Source organism: Stenella coeruleoalba, assembly GCF_951394435.1.
Source record: "Stenella coeruleoalba genome assembly, chromosome: 21".
Lineage (NCBI taxonomy): Eukaryota > Metazoa > Chordata > Mammalia > Artiodactyla > Delphinidae > Stenella > Stenella coeruleoalba.
The window spans coordinates 14240525-14260267 of record NC_137167.1 but is presented as its reverse complement, the minus strand read 5'-3'; the positions used below and the strand labels follow the sequence as shown (position 1 = coordinate 14260267).

The 19743-nt window shown below is 46.5% G+C and overlaps 1 protein-coding gene across 4 annotated transcripts in view; it reads left to right on the top strand.

The window, feature by feature from the left end:
* LOC307179784 (small ribosomal subunit protein eS7-like) overlaps window positions 1-19743 on the top strand; it is a 67108-nt gene that overhangs the window by 9392 nt on the left and 37973 nt on the right. The window contains exon 1 of one of the 4 annotated variants that reach the window (XM_079909412.1): window positions 11119-11534. The exons of the other annotated variants lie outside the window; for them this stretch is intronic. The gene's annotated coding sequence lies outside the window, so the exon portion shown is untranslated. Of the gene's footprint in view, window positions 1-11118; window positions 11535-19743 lie in introns of those variants that run through there. 4 annotated transcript variants of the gene reach the window in all.

The window sequence follows — 19743 nt, the reverse complement described above, 5'->3', positions numbered from 1 at the left end:
CCTGTTATGTACCTAGCAATCTGCTAAGTGCTCTGAAGAGTCGAAAAGAAGATAAGAACCCCCTTGGGCAGGAGTTTAGAGTCTTAAAGAGGAGATAAGAGATGCAAACACAAAACCACAGGAGTGAAACAGAGGAAGCTGTGTAGGCTGGACTGGGCCGGAAGTCTTCAGGAAGAGAGGGATCTGTCTAAGCACAGTGGGGCTAAGACTGGCGGACGAGGGGGAGTGACCTGAAACTGAAATGCACGCAGAGGGGAGAGTGTGGAAGGCAGATGCAAAGAACTGCAGAGATCTCTGCGCCGCGGGGCCTTAGTACCCACTCCACTGCGGCCATGGCGACCATCTCCAGGCTTGAAAAGGCTAAGTGCTGGGGGCTGGGGCTGAGTTCAGCTGAAAAGGCAGGTGTGCCTCCCGAGCCCCCGGCACATTACTGGACACAGTAATGGTCATTCAGTGACCGACTTGTGGTCAGAGCCCTCAGCAGACCACAGAGCACCTACCCTGCGTGTACTAATATGCCCTGCCATAGGCATTGGGATCCAAAGATGGGAAAAAAATGGATTCCCACTGTAATAGTGGGAGAAAAACATAAATGATGGTGGTGGCATGGCAATCTGTTGAAGATACTCAGTTCTTTTTTCTTTTCTTTAACATTTATTTGTTTATTTTTATTTTTTTAGATTAGGAAAGTATGTGGTTTTTAAAAAAATTCTATTGGAGTAGAGTTGATTTACAATGTTGTGCTAGTTTCAGGTGTCCAGCTGAAGATAGTCAGTTCTTATTTGCTTTTGCTGCTGATGGGACTCCAATATTAAATTACGTTTTCCTGTCACTATCTTCTTAGAAGAACAACCACGAGTTTATATTAGGTTTCAGATGCTCTGAGTTTTGAAGTCTTGCAGAAGCAGACATCAGCTGACTTTGGGAGGATCTGACCCTCTCTAGGTTAGGCTGGAGTTGACCAAGGAGGAAGACCTCCCATGCCCACGAGTTACGTGGGTCACATATTGTAATGCGATGACACACATAGGCATCTCGATAACTCAGCTGGGGCCAGGGGCAATGAATGTGCCTGGGAAAGAGGGAAGGCTTCACCCAGGAAGGACGTTTGGCCTCGAAGGATGAGGGGGAAGCTGCCAGCAGCTCCAGCAGAACCGTGGTGAAATCCCTATGTTAAGAGAATGATGTGCCGTGGATTTTAGTTGTCACGGGAGCCCATGGGGGGCTGTGACAGGAGGTGAGCATGGGAAGGCAGGCTGAGAGAGATCTTCAGCACCCAGCAGGAGAGTGTAGATCTCATCCTTGGTGCGTAGTGGTGGTAACCATGACTTTTCCATCTTGCTTGGATAAGATGTGATTGTCTACACATAACACTGCAACTGGCTTTGGACCATGGTCAAGAAAACAATGATATATTTGCCTAAACTACCTTTAGAATTATTTATTTTCACTCAGCTATTTCCTGAATTATGTGGGGATCAAAGCGTAAACTGGGACAAGTGAACCACAGGTCCCTTGCTGTGCAGTTTTTGTCAAGGAGCAACTTCCCTGAGCCTCAGTTTTCCCTGCTGCACTAGGAGGAATGCTCATTTTGGGACAAGAACCATAGCAGTTCTCCAGGTGATAGTTCCTGAGTGCTTCCTGTGTGCCAGTCGCATGCTTTGTCCACCTAATCCCCAACCGCCCCACAAGATGGGCTCTGTTCTCAGTGCTTATACAGTTAAAGAAACTAAGGCTCAAAGCATTTAAGTCATTGACCTAAGGACACAGGTGCCTGGGGTCAGACAGGTATTCTTGAAGCTAATTGACAGTTCCTGACAAATATCTGGATTCTGATGTTTCCTGGGAGGAGGTTTGGGTTGGTAGGTGTTGCTTCAGGAAAGTTTGAAAAACTTCAAGTATTCTCATGATTAAAATAAATAGGATATTCTTTAAGAGAAAAAAATGGTGATGTTGTCATAAAATGTGCTTGAAAAATTAAGACCAAAACAGTATCAAGAGTCTTAAACTGTTCATACTCTTCAATTTAGTTAACTTATTTCTAGGAATGCATTTTAAAGAAATAATCTGAAATTCACAGAGATAAGTGACAGAGATGTTCATCTCTGTATTACTAATAAAAAATTTTTTTTCAAGAATGTAACTAGAAACAACCTAACTGGTCAACCACAGGGCAATGCCCACAGCATAGAATATTTGGAAATCATTAAAATATTATTTATAAAGGACTTCAATAACATGAGGAAATGTTTATTATACCCTCGTTAAGTGGAAAAAAGGATGAAATAGCATGATCTCAACAATGGAGAATATAGCAAAATGCTACCAGTTTATCTATGCGGGAGGGGTAGGATTGTAGGATTGAGAATAATTTTACCAGCTTCCCTGGTGGCGCAGTGGTTAAGAATCCACCTGCCAATGCAGGGGACACAGGTTTGAGCCTTGGTCCGGGAAGATCCCACATGCCGCAGAGCAACTAAGCCCGTGCGCCATAACTTCTGAGCCTGTGTGCTACAACTACTGAAGCCTGCGCACCTAGAGCCCGTGCTCCACAACAAGAGAAGCCACCTCAGTGAGAAGCCCGTGCGCCACAAGAAAGAGTAGCCCCCGCTCACCGCAACTAGAGAAAGCCTGTGCGCAGCAACGAAGACCCAACGCAGCCAAAAATAAAATAAGTAAATAAATTTTTAAAAAAAGAAAAAGATTTTTTTTAAGAAAAGAATAATTTTACCTTTTCTCTAAACTTATCATAGTTTTCCAAATTTTATGCAAGAAAATGAGTTCCTTGTATAATTAAGAAAAAACTTTTTTTAAAAAGCATAGAAAATCTTGTCTAAATAGCAAAGATGATCTCTAATGATATACCTGTTTTATTTCCCACTTGGAGCTGTCATCCCACCTTGACATAAAGTTGTGTATTATGACTCAGAATGGACAAGATAGGTTCAGTAACACTGAACTGGCTGTGAAGGTCCTTTCCAGAGTTGTGGCTAAGAAAAGGAACCCACTCAGTCTCCTGAGGTGCAAGATTTGGGGTCTGGGCTCATGAGACAGCAGAAGTAGCTTTACAATGCCGATGGGTGGGATGGGAGAGAGGGCCAGGCGACAGACTTGCCTTTAGAATGAAGTGAGTCTGACTGGAGAAATAAAAGACCTCAAAGAACCACAGCGTTTGATCTGAGAGGAACCTCAGAGATGAACCAATCAACCCCTCATTTTTTCCCAGCTTTATTGAAATGTAATTGACATATAACATTATGTAAGCGTAAGGTGTACAAAGTGTGGATTCGGTACGTTTGTGTATTGCAGAATGATTAACAGCATAGCGTTAGCTAACACCCTATGATACTGTGATTTATAAGAGAAATATTTCACATATTTGGTCATTCACATTCTCATATGTATTTGGTCTTTATCCACAGTTCCTGGCTCACAGCTCCCAAAACCCTTGGAATTTTCTGCCAGGACAATTGGGCTTATGTTAATGAAGGTGACTTTTGGATCTCACCCCAGAACGGAGGCTGCCTGCCAGGAGAACCGATTCCGTAATTAGAGGGTTGGAACTTACAGTTGCACCCCCTAATTTCTGGGGCTGGAGGTTGAAGGTTGAATCAGTTGTCATTGGCCAGTGCTTTAGTCAATTATGACTATGCAAGGAAGCCTCTGTAAAAACCCCAAAGGACAGCTTTCTGGCTCTTTTTCCCAGAGCTTCCACGTTGGGGAATCAGATGCTTGCCTCTATTCTGGGCCCCATGCTTCATGAGAACAGAAGGACCTTGCTCTATGTATCTCTTCATCTGACTGTTGATTCGTACCCTTGATATCCTTTTTAAATAAATCAGTAATATAGTGAGCTCAGGGGTTTTCCTGAGCCCTGTGAGCCATTCTAGAAAATTAATGGAAAGCAAGGAGTGGGTTGTGAGAACCTCCAGCTTATATCCAGTGGATCAGAAAGAAGCACAGGTTAAAACCTGGGTGTTGCACTAGCATCTGAAGTGGAGGACAGTCTTGTGGGGCTGAGCCTCTTACCTGTGGAATCTGATTCTGTCTCTCGGCAGATAATGTCAGAATTCGGTTGCATTCTCAGACACCCTGCTGGCATCTGAGAATTGCTTGTTGGTGTGGGGAAGCCTTCACACAAGTTGAAATTGGGTTTGGGACCCCTTTTTCATCTCCATCCCATCAATCCTCTCATTTTATAGAGGAGGCAGCTGAGTCCAAGAAGACCGGGTGACTCTGTTAAGAACACAGAGTGAGTGACCCAGACTCCCAGCCCTTAGTCTGTTTCGTTTTTATCATCCAGGGCTGCCTCCCAAGCTTTGAAATAAATGTCTGAGTGCTTTAAATAGGCATCTGCAATTTATTATTATAGTGGAAACTCTGAGTCTCCGCTGTCCCTCTACGTGATCCTAGCAGCAAGCCCGGTGCCAGATGAAATCACACTCCTGACTCTTGGCCATTGTAGCTCTGAACTGGTTAGATCCCGGATGTCCCCGACCAGAATGGCAACAACTCCAGAAGCTGGACTCCTGGCAGAGTGTCTGTCCAGGATCTGGGGTTGGAATCTGCATTTCTGGAATTCATGAAGCTGAAAGGGAGAAGAGTGTCCAACAAATGTGCCATTTTCAAACCGGATACAGCGCCCTGGTATAGTGGGAATATTCTTAGCCCACTTTGTGGAAATTGCTCACCTCTTTCTTGGCCTTGGACATCAACCCGAGGAGATGGCTGCCCTTAGAGCAGTGAGGAGAGGTTGGGGTCCATGATGGTAGCAAGGGGCCCCAAGAAGCAGAACAAACCTCTAGACACAGTGCAGAAAATCCTATTAGGATGAAGATGTTGGATGTGGCAGTCATGGAGGAAATGGGCTGGGGTGGAATATAGCTGGGGGCAAAGGGAAACCCCCCCCCCTGACTGGGAGAAATGGGGGTACTCCTTACTCCTTTCAGAGAAGGTTTCTAAGCTGGGGATGTACCTCGGACTGGTGGTCTCAACGTCAGACTCTTGCGCTTTCTGCACTGAACCTTGCTCAGCCCTGTCTGGTTCCTGGATGTGTCCGCTTCATTCGAGTTCTCTTGGTACCTGGGATCCCAAAGAACCAGTAGTAATGCCTGGGAGCAGTGTCACATTGGTGGAGGCAGCAACACAGGTGTGTCGATGACAAGCAAAAGGAAAAATTATCAGGGAGTGGGGAGGAGCCTCTTCCAAGGTTTGAGGTACAGAGTGACCTACTGGTGACAATAGAGGTCATCAATGTTTCCAGCGACCACAGGGAAAATTTGCCCGTTTCCCTACATTCTGTCTGAGGAAGGGGAAGGAGCAGAGACACTCAGCATTGCCATAGCTTTACTAGAAAATGCTTATAATATCATCTAACAGGGATCTGTAAGACTTCGTTAAAGTAAAAAAAAAAATTAATTCAGTATGTATTACCTGGCACACACTATAAGGGCTCTATGCTGGAGGATTCAGGTATAGGAAAAGATGATGTGTCTGCCCTTGTGGGGCTTTCAATCCAAGGAGAGACAAAGAGTGAACCATTATTTGTAAGTGCAGCAGGTAGCACAGTGGGGAAGCACAATGCACTCCATATACCGTATGTGAACTTAGGGGAGGGTCCAGATTAAATGTTATGTTATGCATAAAGTTCTTAGCATGGTCTCTAGCACATAGTAGGTGCTCAGTAAATTGTAGCTGTTATTTTTGTTATTACTGATGGCCTGAAAAACATGCTTCAGGGGGGCAGCACCCTTTTGGGGATTTGTGACTTGGGAAGGAAAGTCTGTGATCCATTCATTCATTCATTTGTCCATTTTTTTTTTAAGCTTTTTTTAAAAATTAATTTATTTTTTGGCTGTGTTGGGTCTTCGTTTCTGTGCGAGGGCTTTCTCTAGTTGCGGCAAGCGGGGAACACTCTTCATCGCAGTATGCGGGCCTCTCACTATCACGGCCTCTCTTGTTTCGGAGCACAGGCTCCAGACGCGCAGGCTCAGTAGTTGTGGCTCATGGGCCTAGTTGCTCCGTGGCATGTGGGATCCTCCCAGACCAGGGCTCGAACCCGTGTCCCCTGCATTGGCAGGCAGATTCTCAACCACTGCGCCACCAGGGAAGCCCCCCATTTGTTCATTTTATATACTTTTTTTTTTTTGGTTATATGTTTAAGGGGCTGTACTCAGTGAGAGAGATACAAAAACACAAAGAGTCCCTACCCTGAAGGGGCTCCGATTCTAATTCGTTTAATTATAAACAGATACTTTCAAAATGATGCAGTAAGAAACATATTATTTAACACAAAGACCAGTGATTTCAACTCTGCCTCTCAGGGTCCAAAAAGTCTTCACTGAATGGATGGGAGTTTAGTCTAGAAGATTGTTCTCCGGGGTCCTTTGTTTTATTACCAGTTCTTTCCTGGGTGTGGGGAGGTAGGTAAGGTGATTTTTATTTTTGTGTTCTTCTTTCTGTATTTGATCTCTCAGTTCAATCACATGATGAATTGCCACAAAAAAAAAAAAATGTTGGCAAGGGTTCATTGCCAGGCTACCTAATTTTTGGCCGTCAGAAAAGATTCTGAATGGGCATGTTTCTTATAGAGCAATTCACTTCCAAATTAACCATAAAATGGTCCCTCTCCACAAGGACTAGGGCTCAAAACGAATTGTGATTTGATTAAAGTCTCAAAGAATACTAGCTGTGTGTCAAAGAAGGTGAGCCATTTCTGCCTCTGGATCCCCGTGACAGTCATGAAATGTTTGCAAGAAAACAAAGCCTGGCCTCACAGAGGCCATTTCTCAAGCTGTCACCCTCAGGCAGGTCCTGCCCTCTGCATCTCACTGCCTGGGCACCTCGGCATCCTGGTGGCAGAGATTGTCTAAAATGTCTCACAAAGGGGTGAAGGAAAAAAGAATGAACACTTATAGCAGATTCCAAAGTCCTCCTCAGACAAGGAATGTGATAATTTTTTTGTCCCTTTAAGCCTGTGTGTGGCTGAGAGATGAAGACGCGTCCCACTCTGCAGCCTCTTCTCTGCCAGGAGTTGGGACCAAGTCAAGAGTAAAGGCCAGACTCAGCATGTTGACTGATGATGGCCCAGAGAAGCACGGGGCCATCTGATGCTTCCTGCGGCGCCTGCGTCTACCCCTCAGGAGAGGAACGGCGGAGCTGAGTCTGCCAGGCCCACGCCCTTGGAGAGCTCTCTCGTCTCTGACCCTGCGGGCTACCCCACACAGCAGAAGGCAAAGTTAGTTCCTGCTAACTCTGACTGGTGCCGCAATCCACTGGAGAAGAGCCCAGCTTGCCTCTTTCTAATTCCTGTTCAGCACGAGCAAGCAAACTAACACAGCTCTGGCAAGATAGCAAAAGGGGAAGGAAGAAAGCTGAGGACGACCGCTCTTCCCAAGCCCTCTCCCTTCCACCCCAGGACCTGTGCCTTCAGAGAGGAGGCCTGTTCTCCAGCAAGAGGAGATGAGATGGGCAATGGTCTTTTGGTTTTTTTTGTCGTCATTGTTTGTTTCAGATCACAAGAAAACTCAGGACGGCTGATCCAACTGTGAATTTCATAAACCAATAAATCTGATTTTTCATAATGCCCACACTCCAAGCCAGAGAAAGAAGAATCTGCTCTAGAAAGCCTGTCTCTGCAAAGAAATGCAAAGAATGCTTAAAGAATGCAAGGTTTCCACCATAAGATGCTCTGAAAGTCAGAAGCAGGAAAAGTAGAGACAGAGAAAACAACCCTTGGTAAACACTTGCCTACCCGGACTGCTTCCTTTTTCAGTAAAGCTCTGGATTGTGGTTGCAACCTGAAAAGTAGTGAGCATTCCCCTCTATTTGTTCCCACCTTTGGCTTAACTGGTCCCGGAGGGGTAAAGGCTCAGAGATAAAAGTGCAGGCAAGTTCCCTCTGGAAATTCCACACAGAGCAGGAAAAGCTGGTAGATTCCGGAAGGATTTACATCAAGATACTAACTGGGGTTACTTCCAAGTTGTAGGATTTTATGGAGTTTTCCTTTGCTTTTTATATATATTTTTTCTGGATTGTTGGAAATTTTTCTTTATAATAAAGCTGAGCTATGTTATAATCAGGAGTGAAATAAAATATACATATGACTGTGGCTTTCTCCTCTTTCCAGAGAACTCAGTAGAACAAAAACATGGGAATAAACTCAAACTCAAGATAATTGAAGGAGACAGTGGGGAAGAGACCCCAACACATTTTCAGAAGAAGTAAAGAGAATAAAAGCCCGTTGATGGATAATCAGACCCCAGAAGCCATATTCCAGAATGGTGGTGGGGAGAGCGGGGTGAAGATGCAGAGGTAATTCCAGTTGTCTGCAGATGCGCTGGCCGTGGGTGGCACCCCACGCTCTCCTCACCCACCCCTGAGTTTGGAGCCTTTGCAGCCAAATTCCAGTAAAAATCAGAGCTCCGTTTTCTACAGTTGTTGACATCTTTCTGAGAATTAGGGCTTCCAGACCCCTGGGTAACCACCCCCCAGCTTTTGACACTTGAGAGCCTCCCAGCCAGACTCCTCTTTCATCTCAACCAGAGTGAAGCCTACCTGTCAATAAGCCCCAGAAAATGGTGGCCGGTGGACACGACCACGGGAGGGCAATGAATGGAGTCCATTTAACCCGAGGGCACAGCACACGCTTCCTGACATTGGGCCCGCAGTATAATCCTAGCTCAGCGCCGGCCTCGGTGTTTATGGAAAGAACTGATTTGATGTATTAACGATTTCAGGTTATATTAAAGTTTATTGGTTTCCCACCTTGACAATCAGACTAATAGAACACAGAAGACTTAAATATGGTTATAGGAAAGAATGTAATATGATCAACCTTGACAGTGTAAAAACAAATTCCAGCTGTCAGAAAATGAGAAGGGTATGAGAAGAAGGCTGGAGCGCTCATATCTTAATCTAATTTCGTTGGGAATCAAGAGGTACTTTCTATGTAAATCAGTGTAGCCAATATGGAAAATAGTATGGAGCTTCCTCAAAAAATCAGAAATTGAACTACCATACGTACGATCCAGCAATCCCACTTCTGGGTACATATCCCAAGAAAATGTAAGCAGGAGCTCACAGAGATATCTGCTCTCCCATGTTCATTGCAGCATTGTTTACAATAGACAAGGAAACAAGCTACGTATCCATCAGTGGATGAATGGATAAAGAAGATTTGGTGTATATATACCAGAAACAATTCTTGCGAGTGACGAGAACATTTCAGTACAATGTTTTCAGGTGGTTGGGTAGTTTGATATGCTATGATTTCCAATTTTCACCGCTGAACTTTCAAATCTCATTAAAACAGCTCTTTGTTGCTATTTGCTGAGTTAAATCAGCAGTGGTTTCAGCAAATAAGCAGACATAACAGGTTTCCTCTTGGCAGGTAGAATCAGGGACCTCCAAAATATACGATTGAGAAAGTGATTTCGGAGCTAAAGCATTGGGGGTGCCTTTACAAGGATTGTCTTCCGTCAATCCTAACTGCTCTTTACAAGTGAATGACTTTGAAACAAAAAGAAGGCCCTTCCTTCTCCCCCATGGTTGCAGTGTTTACGCTGGCAGGAGTCTGGGACAGGTGGATTGCTCAGGAGTTTGGAAATGTCTGTTAGTGTCTGATGCAACCTGGTGTCCTGAAGAACATTAATTAAAAAAAAAAAAAAGTTCTGGACTAGAACATCTCTCTCTTAGTTTTAGAGTGACCTTCAATCCCTTAGCTGGCCCTTACCTAGGGCTTTAAAAGTTTTTCTTAGCATCTGGCCGGAAGAATCGTGAGGAAATTCTGCAGTGGCTCCACATTTATTGCGTGTCCCCTAGGGGCAAGGGACCGTGTTGGCGCTGCTGAGTCAGACAGAGTCCCTCCCTCAAGTGGCTCTCAGTCTAATGACAGAAGTAGGACAGGGCTCTGAAAACTATAATTCAAGGTCCAAAGAAAGAAGGGCCGTGAGAAACACAGGCAGGGACAAGTCCTGCAGAAGGAGCTAAAGATCAACGTGCTCTTTCTGATGAGACGTGCGGATTTGCAACGCGCATGTGTCCAAGGACCCAGTGATGGAGGGAGGACGGGCAGCGCTGGGGTGAGCTGGGAAGACGGTGACTTGTATGAGGGCGCAGGGAGAGACTTACCTTAGGTTTGAGTCACTGTGGAAACAGGAACTGTAAGGACAAATCAGAGGCAGAGGTAAGGAGAGCCAGACCTTCCCCCTGCCGACCCCCTCAGTGCTGTGGCCCTCCTCCCTGACCTTGACCCCCTGCCTTTGGTCTTCGTGTGCATCCCGAGAGTTCTCAGGCTCTACTTCGTCATCGGGGTCCCACTCCTGCCGGTCTTCATCCTTGTCACCTCTCTGTCCCCCTCCCGAGAAGCCAGGTCTCTGCCTAGTAAGGTCTCAATTACTAAATGACCCAAATGACTGAGTTGGTAATGATTGCACAGATTTGCCCCTTAGCAGCCTGTCTGTAAGAGTGCACCCTGTCACTCCACAGCAGGACGGCAGAAAGATGTTTGTGGACTTGTAAGGGCAGAAGAGCCCTGAAAAGTCACCCACTCCAGCCTCCGACCATTTGTATCCAGACTTCTGAAATCGTCCCCCACAGACAGCCAGGCAGCCCCCAGCCCCTCCTGCCTGTGGGTGACTCAGACCCATCCCATGTGTGTCTTTATTTTGGGTCTCTACCTTGGTAGCGTTCAAGGGGATTAAGGTCTGAATTAAGGGCACAAAGCCCCTCTTCAGCCCTGGGGCAGCAGAGCAGGGGAGGGAGAGGAGGAGGGTCCCAGCATCGGGGAGATCTGGCCCAGGAACAGCGAAGAGAACAAGCCAGTACTCAGGCGGGCCAGCTGTTTACACCGAGGACGCGGGCCTCACAGCAGCTGCACGGGTCTGTGGCTGCTGACGGGCTGGGGGGACAATGTGGGCATTCATCCCTCCAGCTGCTCCGCTCAGCATGCGCTTGGGACGCAGAGGGGAGCGAATGAATGAGAGGGGAAAGCAGAAGGGGAAGGCAGGCGTCCGACGGCAGGGCCTCTGTCAGCTCTGAGCTGAGCCATCGGCTGCAGGGGAGTGTGCACTTCTGCTGCCTAACCTGCCAAAATCTATAACGAGGCTAGTTAAACATTCCCAGCATTTCCAAAGAGTCTTCATGATATTTTCCCCCAATGAGCTGCCTGCTAAGAAAGGGTGGACAGACCCGGTACCCTCAAACCAATTTGGATGCAATTCAACCCTCCCCCGCCCCCCACCGTGAAGATGAGCTGGGTCAGTGATTCTCTCTGTGATCTCCTGATAAGAGTCCTGGATGGAAAATGAGGAGAACTGGCCTCACCACCGTGACCGTGACCTTGGAGTAGTTGTGTAACTGTTCCAGGCTTCTGTTCCAGGCTGCCATTAAAATGGACATGCTAACAGCTGCCCTACCTACTTCACAGGGTCGCCATAAGGATGAAATGAAAGAACAGCCATAAATCACGTTATACAGACAGACCAATAAGGCCTCGAGACCGGGGGTGGGCAAGCTTTTCTGCAAAGGACCAGGTAGTAAATTATTTCTGGCTTTGTGTATCACATAAGGTTGCATATTCTTCTTTGTGTGTGTGCGCGCGCGCGTGTGTTTAACAACCCTTTAAAAGTGTAAAAATTATTCTCAGCTCCTGGCCTGCACGAAAAAAGCCCTAGCCAACCTCTGCTGGAGAAAAACCGCAGGAGAGGGCTGGAAGTAGGGTCAGCCCTCCAGCGGTTGTGATAATCTAAATCTAAATAAGTGTTAATAAATAAATAGTATATGGATAGTCTGTGAATATAAATAAATATACATGCCCATGGTATTTTCTAACTTGGGTCCCTATTAGTGAAACAGCTTGAACCCCAGCCCATGGGCCGTCTCGTTCAAGAGTTCCTAGGCTGCCTTGCCATTTACTGAGCTCTTTACTGTCTAGACTACAGTGTCCATGCTGACTTTCTTTTTTTAAATTAATTTATTTAATTAATTTATTTTTGGCTGCGTTGGGTCTTTGTTGCTGCGTGCGGACTTTCTCTAGTTGCGGCGAGCGGGGGCTACTCTTCGTTGCAGTGTGTGGGCTTCTCATTGCAGTGGCTTCTCGTTGCAGAGTATGGGCTCTAGGTACGCGGGCTTCAGTTGTGGCAGTTGTGGCTCGTGGGCTCTAGAGCACAGACTCAGTAGTTGTGGTGCATGGGCTTAGTTGCTCCCCAGCATGTGGGATCTTCCTGGACCAGGGCTCGAACCCATGTCCCCTGCATTGGCAGGCGGATTCTTAACCACTGTGCCACCAGGGAAGCCCCATGCTGACTTTCTTAATCATCTTAAATTGGAGGCCAGCCTTCAGCCTCAACTTGGCTTCAGAGCTTCACTGGGTCCCCATATTGATGAGACTTGGGGCAGACCACCCTGCCTTCTTAGCCAGTGCCGCCCGGGCATAGCTCCTGTAGGAAGAGTGGGTTAAGACCTTTATTTGGGGACCACTACTGCCCATGTAAGAAGCAACTCGTGTTACCTGTGACTGCACACAAACAGAACTTTGTTGCAGTGATTTTTTTAAGCTGTGTCATCATTTCTCCCATAATGCCCTAATGAGGTAAGCTGGCTTTGTCACTGTCACTACAAAGAGGGGAATATTGAAACGCAGTACTCAAGACATTAGCATCAACCTTCATGATTGTGTGGGGCAGTGGTTTCTGGTTCTTTCTGTCTCTGATGAAGAGTCATGTCCCTGCTTCCCCTGGTATGTCTCTTTTTTCTTTCCTTGTCCCTCACTCCTTGTTTGAAGATATTAGAAGAGCCTCAGAATGAAGCCCGGATGAAAATAGCAGAGAGCAAAGGGTGTTTGTTTCATTCTCTTCCCTTCCAAAGGATTTCCAAAGAGAAGTGGCAGATCAGTAGCATGATCTAGACTAGAATAATGAAAGCAGCCAGATTCCGATATAAGCACACAGGAGGCAGTGCTGACCTAATAAATCTTGCTTTTGTTGGTACCGTGTGGAAATATGATGAAATAAACACAACACTTTAGAACCAGGTTCTTAGATAGCAACTACCTCGTACCTTCTTTTGACAGGAAGGACTGTGTCAGCCAGAAAGGGTGGGAGCTTTCCAGGAAGATGGCTGGTGTTCAGAGCTGAGACCAGCACAGTAGTCTCTTGACTCTGGGCCAGCCCATTGTCCGCTACATCCTGCTGTTTCCCAGGGTGTCAGCTGCCCCAGTGGCCGCATCCCTGCAGGGCTACGCTTCATGTTTGTCATCGCATTGTTGTGATCTTGAGAAGTCTTTTCCTAGTTTAGATAAAGAGCCCTATCATTTCTAATTGGATGCAATGTTTTCCCTCTGAATGATTATTTCATTCTGTTAGTGCATAGGGCTAAAAGCTCAACACTACTGTTGCAGCACTGCATAGAGTAAAGCTCTATTCTGCAGAGGAAAGTTCTAGTCTTTGAACACAGACCACCTCAAACATGGACCAAGGATCTTATAACTGCCTGGCCCTGGTCACAAGAGGGAAATTGTGGAGGGTTCAGGGTAAGTCTAACATCCTCCTGGGAAAAACAACCCAAAGGACCCATTGTAGAGAAGGTGGCCATGTGTGTCATTTTCACAAATGAAGGAAAATACTTTAGACATAAAAGCCTAGCCAAGGACAGTGCCTGGCAACCATTCGGCACACAATGCGGGTTGATTAAATGAATGAAAACTCTATTCTAAGGAGATTTTTATGGTAAAGCTTCTTAGGAGAGGAATTGGACATACTAATGACCCTAACAGATGAAAGGCTTATTTGGGAACACTGTATAAACATCAGTTTCTTAGTAAGAGTGTAATAAAGAGAGAAGGTAGATGGTAGTGTCTGCCACCCAGAAAACTGGGGAGACAAAGAAATAAAAAATTCTTACTCTCCAATTTCAGTTTCGTTTACGCTATGTGCATCTGTTATTGTGTTATATTCCAAGACTTTGGTTTTTACTAAAGTTTGGGTTGATCAACTCCTGAGAGTGTACGAGAGACATGTCCGAATCTCGTAACGAAGCCTTCCTAATAACCATTAATCCCGGACAAGGAGTGTGAGTCCTTGTTAGCTTCCATCCTAACACTGGACATTCTTGAACTTGCCTTTAGACTTTGGTGGGGGGGGCGCATCCTGCTGTCTGGCGGCTGTGGCCCTTGCTGTAGGACCTCCCAAGTAGCCCAGGCCACCAGCTTCATAGGCACCCTGAGAAGGGACAGACATCTTTGGTGGCACATTCAGGGGAGGGAAGGTGTGCCAGCCCTGCCCTGAGGAACTGCTGATTTTATTTCTACTTCATATTCTGCCATTCCTCTGGGGAAGACAGGTAAAAACACATTTAGAGGAGAATGTAGTTTGTCAAAACATCCCATGACTCCCACTAACTTCAGGATAAAATCCAAACTTAATTGGTATGGCAGACAAGGTCCTCCATGATTTGACCTCAGCCTTCCTTTCTAATCCTCATCCTCTGTCACTCCCCATGTAATCCACCAACTTCTGTGAACTACTTGTCCCTTCTCAAATGTACCATATTCTTTTATTACCTTTGTGCCTTTTGCCTATGCTCTGCTCTGTGCCTAGAAGGCCCTTTTTCTTTTTTGTGATTTGGTGAACTCCTACTCATCCTTCAAGACCCAGCTCACATAGTCCTCAAGAAGCCTTTCCTGACTCTCACAGGCAAAGTTATTTCTTTTCTCTATTCTCCCTTAAGGTTTTGTGCAAACATCTCTGACGATACATAAGTCTCTCCAAGAGTTAGTTATTTATGGGTTTATCTCCTCCACTCACCTGTAAGCTCCTGATCTATTGGGGCTCTAACTACTTATTATCCCCTGAGCCTAGCCCCATGCCTGGCCATATTAGTCACTAAGAAATGTTGAGTGAATGAATGAATGACCTGGAACTAGGTCTTAGAAGGCTTTGGTGACCCAACAAAATGATTCAATCTCAGCCATTGTCAGTGGTGTCCAAAATGGTCCATTGGAGTACAGGGAGAAAATATTAGAACTGCTGTTTATATTTACGTTTGTCAAAGATTAACAATGAAAGTAAGCTTTCCTAATATTTTATATGAATCCATAGTAGCACATTGATATATACGTTGAGAATCAGGGTATGCATTTAAAACACTGTAGGCCACTGTTACGTATAATGGGAAGAGTGAAAAATTCTGAACAGGGAAAAACCATGAAAAAAGCAAGTGTGTAGGAGAATTGATCTTGTAGACTGGAGCGAGGGAGGACGTGAATCGGTGTGGAAAACACTACAGTGGTCCACTCACAAGAGATCATAGGAATGGAGTGGGGGGAGGAAGATCTACTAAAAAATTACTTTCATTACCATTATCTTCATTATTATGAGCAGGACAAAGTTTCCTATTGGACAACGATAAGCAGAATGTGTCAGAGACCCTAAAATGCAGTCCGAACCTGGGGGAGCCGACAGAACTCCAAGGTAAAGGCAGAATACTTGGCCCAGGCTTGGATTCTTCTAAGTGACACTTAAAAATTTTTTTCTCCACTTGTTGGAAGGGGCAGCAAATAGGGATCACCCATCCGGCCTGCTCAGTCCCCAGGTGTGGCTTCTTAGTAAAGACTATTTATAGCCCCAGGTTTCAGCAACATTGTGAAATTGCTGTGTGGGAGGGGAGGATGGTGGTTCTGGGCCCTGGCTGGGTGAGTGACCATCTCCTGGCTGCTTCCTGTTGGCTTAGGAAAGAACAGAAGAAGGTGGATTTGTTTGTCAGTTGAGCAAGCAGCCGTTGCCCGGCCTATGCCTGACTCTGTCCCTTTAAATATTAACCATCTCTTAAAACATTTGTGTTTTGTGCCCAAGGCCAAGGGGGCCGGCAAGAGAAAGGAGAGGAGGAAAGGATAGGAGAAGAGAGAGCAGGGTTTGCTGCATCAACAATGTATTCGTTCCACGAACAGTAGTGGAGCGTCCACGGTGACCCAGGCACCACCCAGGGTTGGAGAGCCGAGTAGAACCTGATGTCCATCCTAGAGACTCACAGTCTAGCAGAGGAGACAGATGAGTTAACACAAGACAACCGGGAAAGGCTAAGCCCTGGACTGCTCTGTACCTTCTCAGCATCTCCATTTACCGAAGAAGGTTCCATGGGAGAGATGGAGGAAAAGATTGGAGATCTGAAAGTTTCCAGGGTCTGGGTCCCCAGGGCAGTGATTTTCAAACTTTAGGGAGCAAAAAGTGAGCTGGAAGCACTGTTGAAAATGCAGCTCCCAGCTCGGCAGGACTGTGTCAGTGGGTCTGGAGCGGGGCCCAGGGCTCTGCATTGGTCCAGCTCTCCAAGTGGATTCAGATTGAGTGGCCCGTGACCACAGCGGCACGCTGCCCTTCCAAGCAAAAGTCTGGGCCTGGAGCTGCAGGCCCTGGGGCGAGTCCACCAGAGGCTGATGGAAGAAACTGAGAGAAAGGAAAGGGAGCATTAGAGACGGTTAAGGGCAGAAAATGGAAAAAGAAAAACTCTAGTTTTCGAGAAAGAAAAGGGGTGTCTCTCTAAGGAGAAGTGAGCGAATGTTACCAGGGGCCCTGGGACTGCTCAGTTGACTAGTGTCCATGTGTTAGCCATGATTCTAAGAAAGCACAAAGCAATGCCTTGGGCATCAGTAGCACCTGTGGGACCCTGCTTTTCCTTTGTCACATCTCTCGTCTTTCTTCCGGATCTGTCCACGGCCACACTGGGCTCACCTGCAGGCACTGGGGCTGAATAAAGCCGTGGGCTGTGGAAAGGGGGACCGTTCTGGAGGAGGTGCACTGACCTGACGCGGTCTTCAGTGACTTGCCTGGTTCGTGGCAGCTCTGTGTCGCCGCACCCTCACCCTCCACAGCCCCCAGGCTAGTCTACCCTGGAGCGGTGTCCAGCTCGCTACCTGGGGAGGCCACAGTGGGCCAAGCTGCAAGGAGACGGCGCTGACGGCCACCAGCAGTTGCCACCAGTGGGCTGCAGGTCTTAGAACTCGTGCTGATTGCATCAAGAGTGTTCTCTTTCTGAAACTGGCTTTAGGCCCAAAGCTGAGTCCCTGGGGTACGGTTGGTGTGACCCCAGCACCATGTGGTTCTTCCTCGGCTCCAGGTATGATGCTTCTGTTTTTCGTGGCACAGTCCCTAAAGCAAACTTTCCCCACTTCTCTCCACGTGGACGTCTCTTCCTTCATTCCTTAAACTCCTGCTCTAGTGTTACCTTCCTTGTGACTCTTCCTTAACTATCCCCTTTCCCAGTGGGAGGCCCTATCATTATGGACTCCTTGTTCCCGTGCGCCCTACCCGTCCGACTACAAGCTCCGGGGATCTTTCCCCTGGGAGTCACTAGAGCCTAATGGTTAGGAACTCTGGCTGACCTGAGTCAGAAACTCAGCACTGCCACCTGCCAGCTCTGGGACCTCAGGCAAGTTACTTCCCTGTCCTAAGTTTCAGTTTCCTTACCTGTAAAATGGGCAAACAATCATACTTACGATTAAGGTTAAATGAGCTAGTTCTTAGCCCAGTGCCTGCAACGTGGTAGCCCTCCATAAATGTTTGCTCTTGTCATTATTCGTATGTACATCCTTACTTTTACCCTAATCCCCATGGACTTAGTACAGATCAGATGCCAGTGATGTTTACTGAATTCACAGTTAAGACATGTAAACTTCTCACTGCATCTGTTCATTAATACATTTTAAGAAGGAGTGGGTAACTCAGATATTTTATGGTGTTTCCTCTATTCGAGGATTTCTTTAGAGTGGAATTAATCCGAATGAGTTCAGGCAGCCTCTTCTTAATCACTCTTCTTTTCGTGTCCATTGATCCAGCGTGTTTTCCTCACTTCAGTCCCCATCCTCAAATTTGCTGTCCTGCTTCTGGAGGAATAAATCAGGACATGGTGGTCATTTAAAAGCACTTTAAACTGCATCTAAGTTCTCTAGGGGAAATGAGCTATAGAATTCTACTAAGTCTGTTAGAAAGTTTGAATTCCACTTCTCCCACTGTCCCTTTCCATCTTGTGAAATGAAATGGGAAGAACTAAGTAAACTCCAAAGTCCCTTTTAGTTGCAATGGTCTGTGACTTTTAGGCTCAGAAAGGTAAAGCGACTTCTATAAACAAACATAATTTAACGACAGTTCTGACTCCCTCATATGGGTAATCTCAGAAAGAAAATAGGTGCAACCTCTACTACTCGCCCTGTTTGCTGGGCACCTTTCCTACTTACCTGGGGTCACTAGAGGCTGTTGGCACTGCTGAGCTAAATGTCCGGATGTTTGGTTTAAGTCCCTCTGAGTTCAGGGATTCTGAGGAAAGATAACAAGGGTGGACTGAGCTTAGACTGAACTAAGCTCTTCTTAGAGATCTTAATCAAGTAATCGAAGGTTAACTATGAAAAGGAAACATCATAAAAGTAAGGGAAAAACTGGTAAATAATTTATGAGTTTCCCTCCCCCTCCAGGAGAAGCTGAGCACAAGCGTAATCTATGCCAGGGAGGCTGAAGATGGGGAGTTTGCCCAGCCTGACCCCCAGCCGGGAGGTCTCTGAGTCCAGGAGCCCCTCACAGTGCAGGAGGATCCCCCTTCACCCTAGCAGGGGGCCAGGGGACAGTCCTTTGCCCTGTCTCTTCCTCCCTTTCTTATCCAGTGTGGCTCACCTTGAATGCAGTCCTGGGCCACTGTTTCTCATCCTCGTATAATCCATTCTCTTTTTGAAAAGCATCTTCTAAAAATCTCATATATACCTCTTTCCCCAGAGATTGCGATCAGCGCCCACTGGGCCCAGGCCCGTCCCTTCCCTCACTTAGTGAGGCCAGTGCCAGCTCTGGCGCCTCCCTCTTGCCTCTCTCCATTGACTGCTGCTGATTGGTGATTGGTACGCTTTTTTGTCTCAACACAAACCCAGAGATTCTTCTGTCAAAGACAGTGCCTAACTGAGTCATCCGTTCAATGAAAGTCTCTTCAGCACCGTCTGTGTGCCATTAGGCACTGCACGAGGCCCAGGGCATGCCATGATGGATGAAACGTAGACGCTGTTTTCCAGAAGCTCCAGAGGGCACACAGACAATTCCAGAAGGATCGGTGTTATCTAGAACTATCTAGAACTAAGTACAGAGGACTGGGGGACCCAGGGGAAGGAGTGACTGGCTCTGCCTTGGGGCTGGCAAGGTTTTGCAGGCAGAGAAAGGAAAGGACAGCCAGGAACAGGACACAGCGTGTGTGTGTTGAGATGCAGGGTTTGGATGAAGCAAGGCCTATTCAGGAAGTGGCTGGTGGTTGCGGGGGAGCGGGAACACCATGCATGGGGTGGGAAAGTGATTGGAGGTGAAGTTGGAAAGCTGGGTTGCTGTCAAATGTGAAGAGAAGCTAAGGTACTTGGACTTGATCCTGTTGGCAACAGCATCATCATCAGATAACTCAGCAAGGAACTGAAAAATAATATGAGTCTTAGGTTTTCCAATATAAAGTTACCTGTTCAGCCAGCATCCTTGTCAAGTAATTAGAGGTTAAACTTGAGAAGGGATCAGTGGGGGAGGAACCTCTGAGGCAGCCGTGAGTGTAGTCTTGACCGGTGGAAGCTTCTGTAGAAAGTGGGGATATAATTACTCTAAATCTTCAGCTTTCTGATTTAACTCCTCCATAAACCAAACTTGTTTTGCTGCACTCCTAGAAGGGAATCAGCTCAGCTTCCCACATGCTGTCACTGTATTACAGTGAAAGATGATAAGTAATCAGATTTCTGTC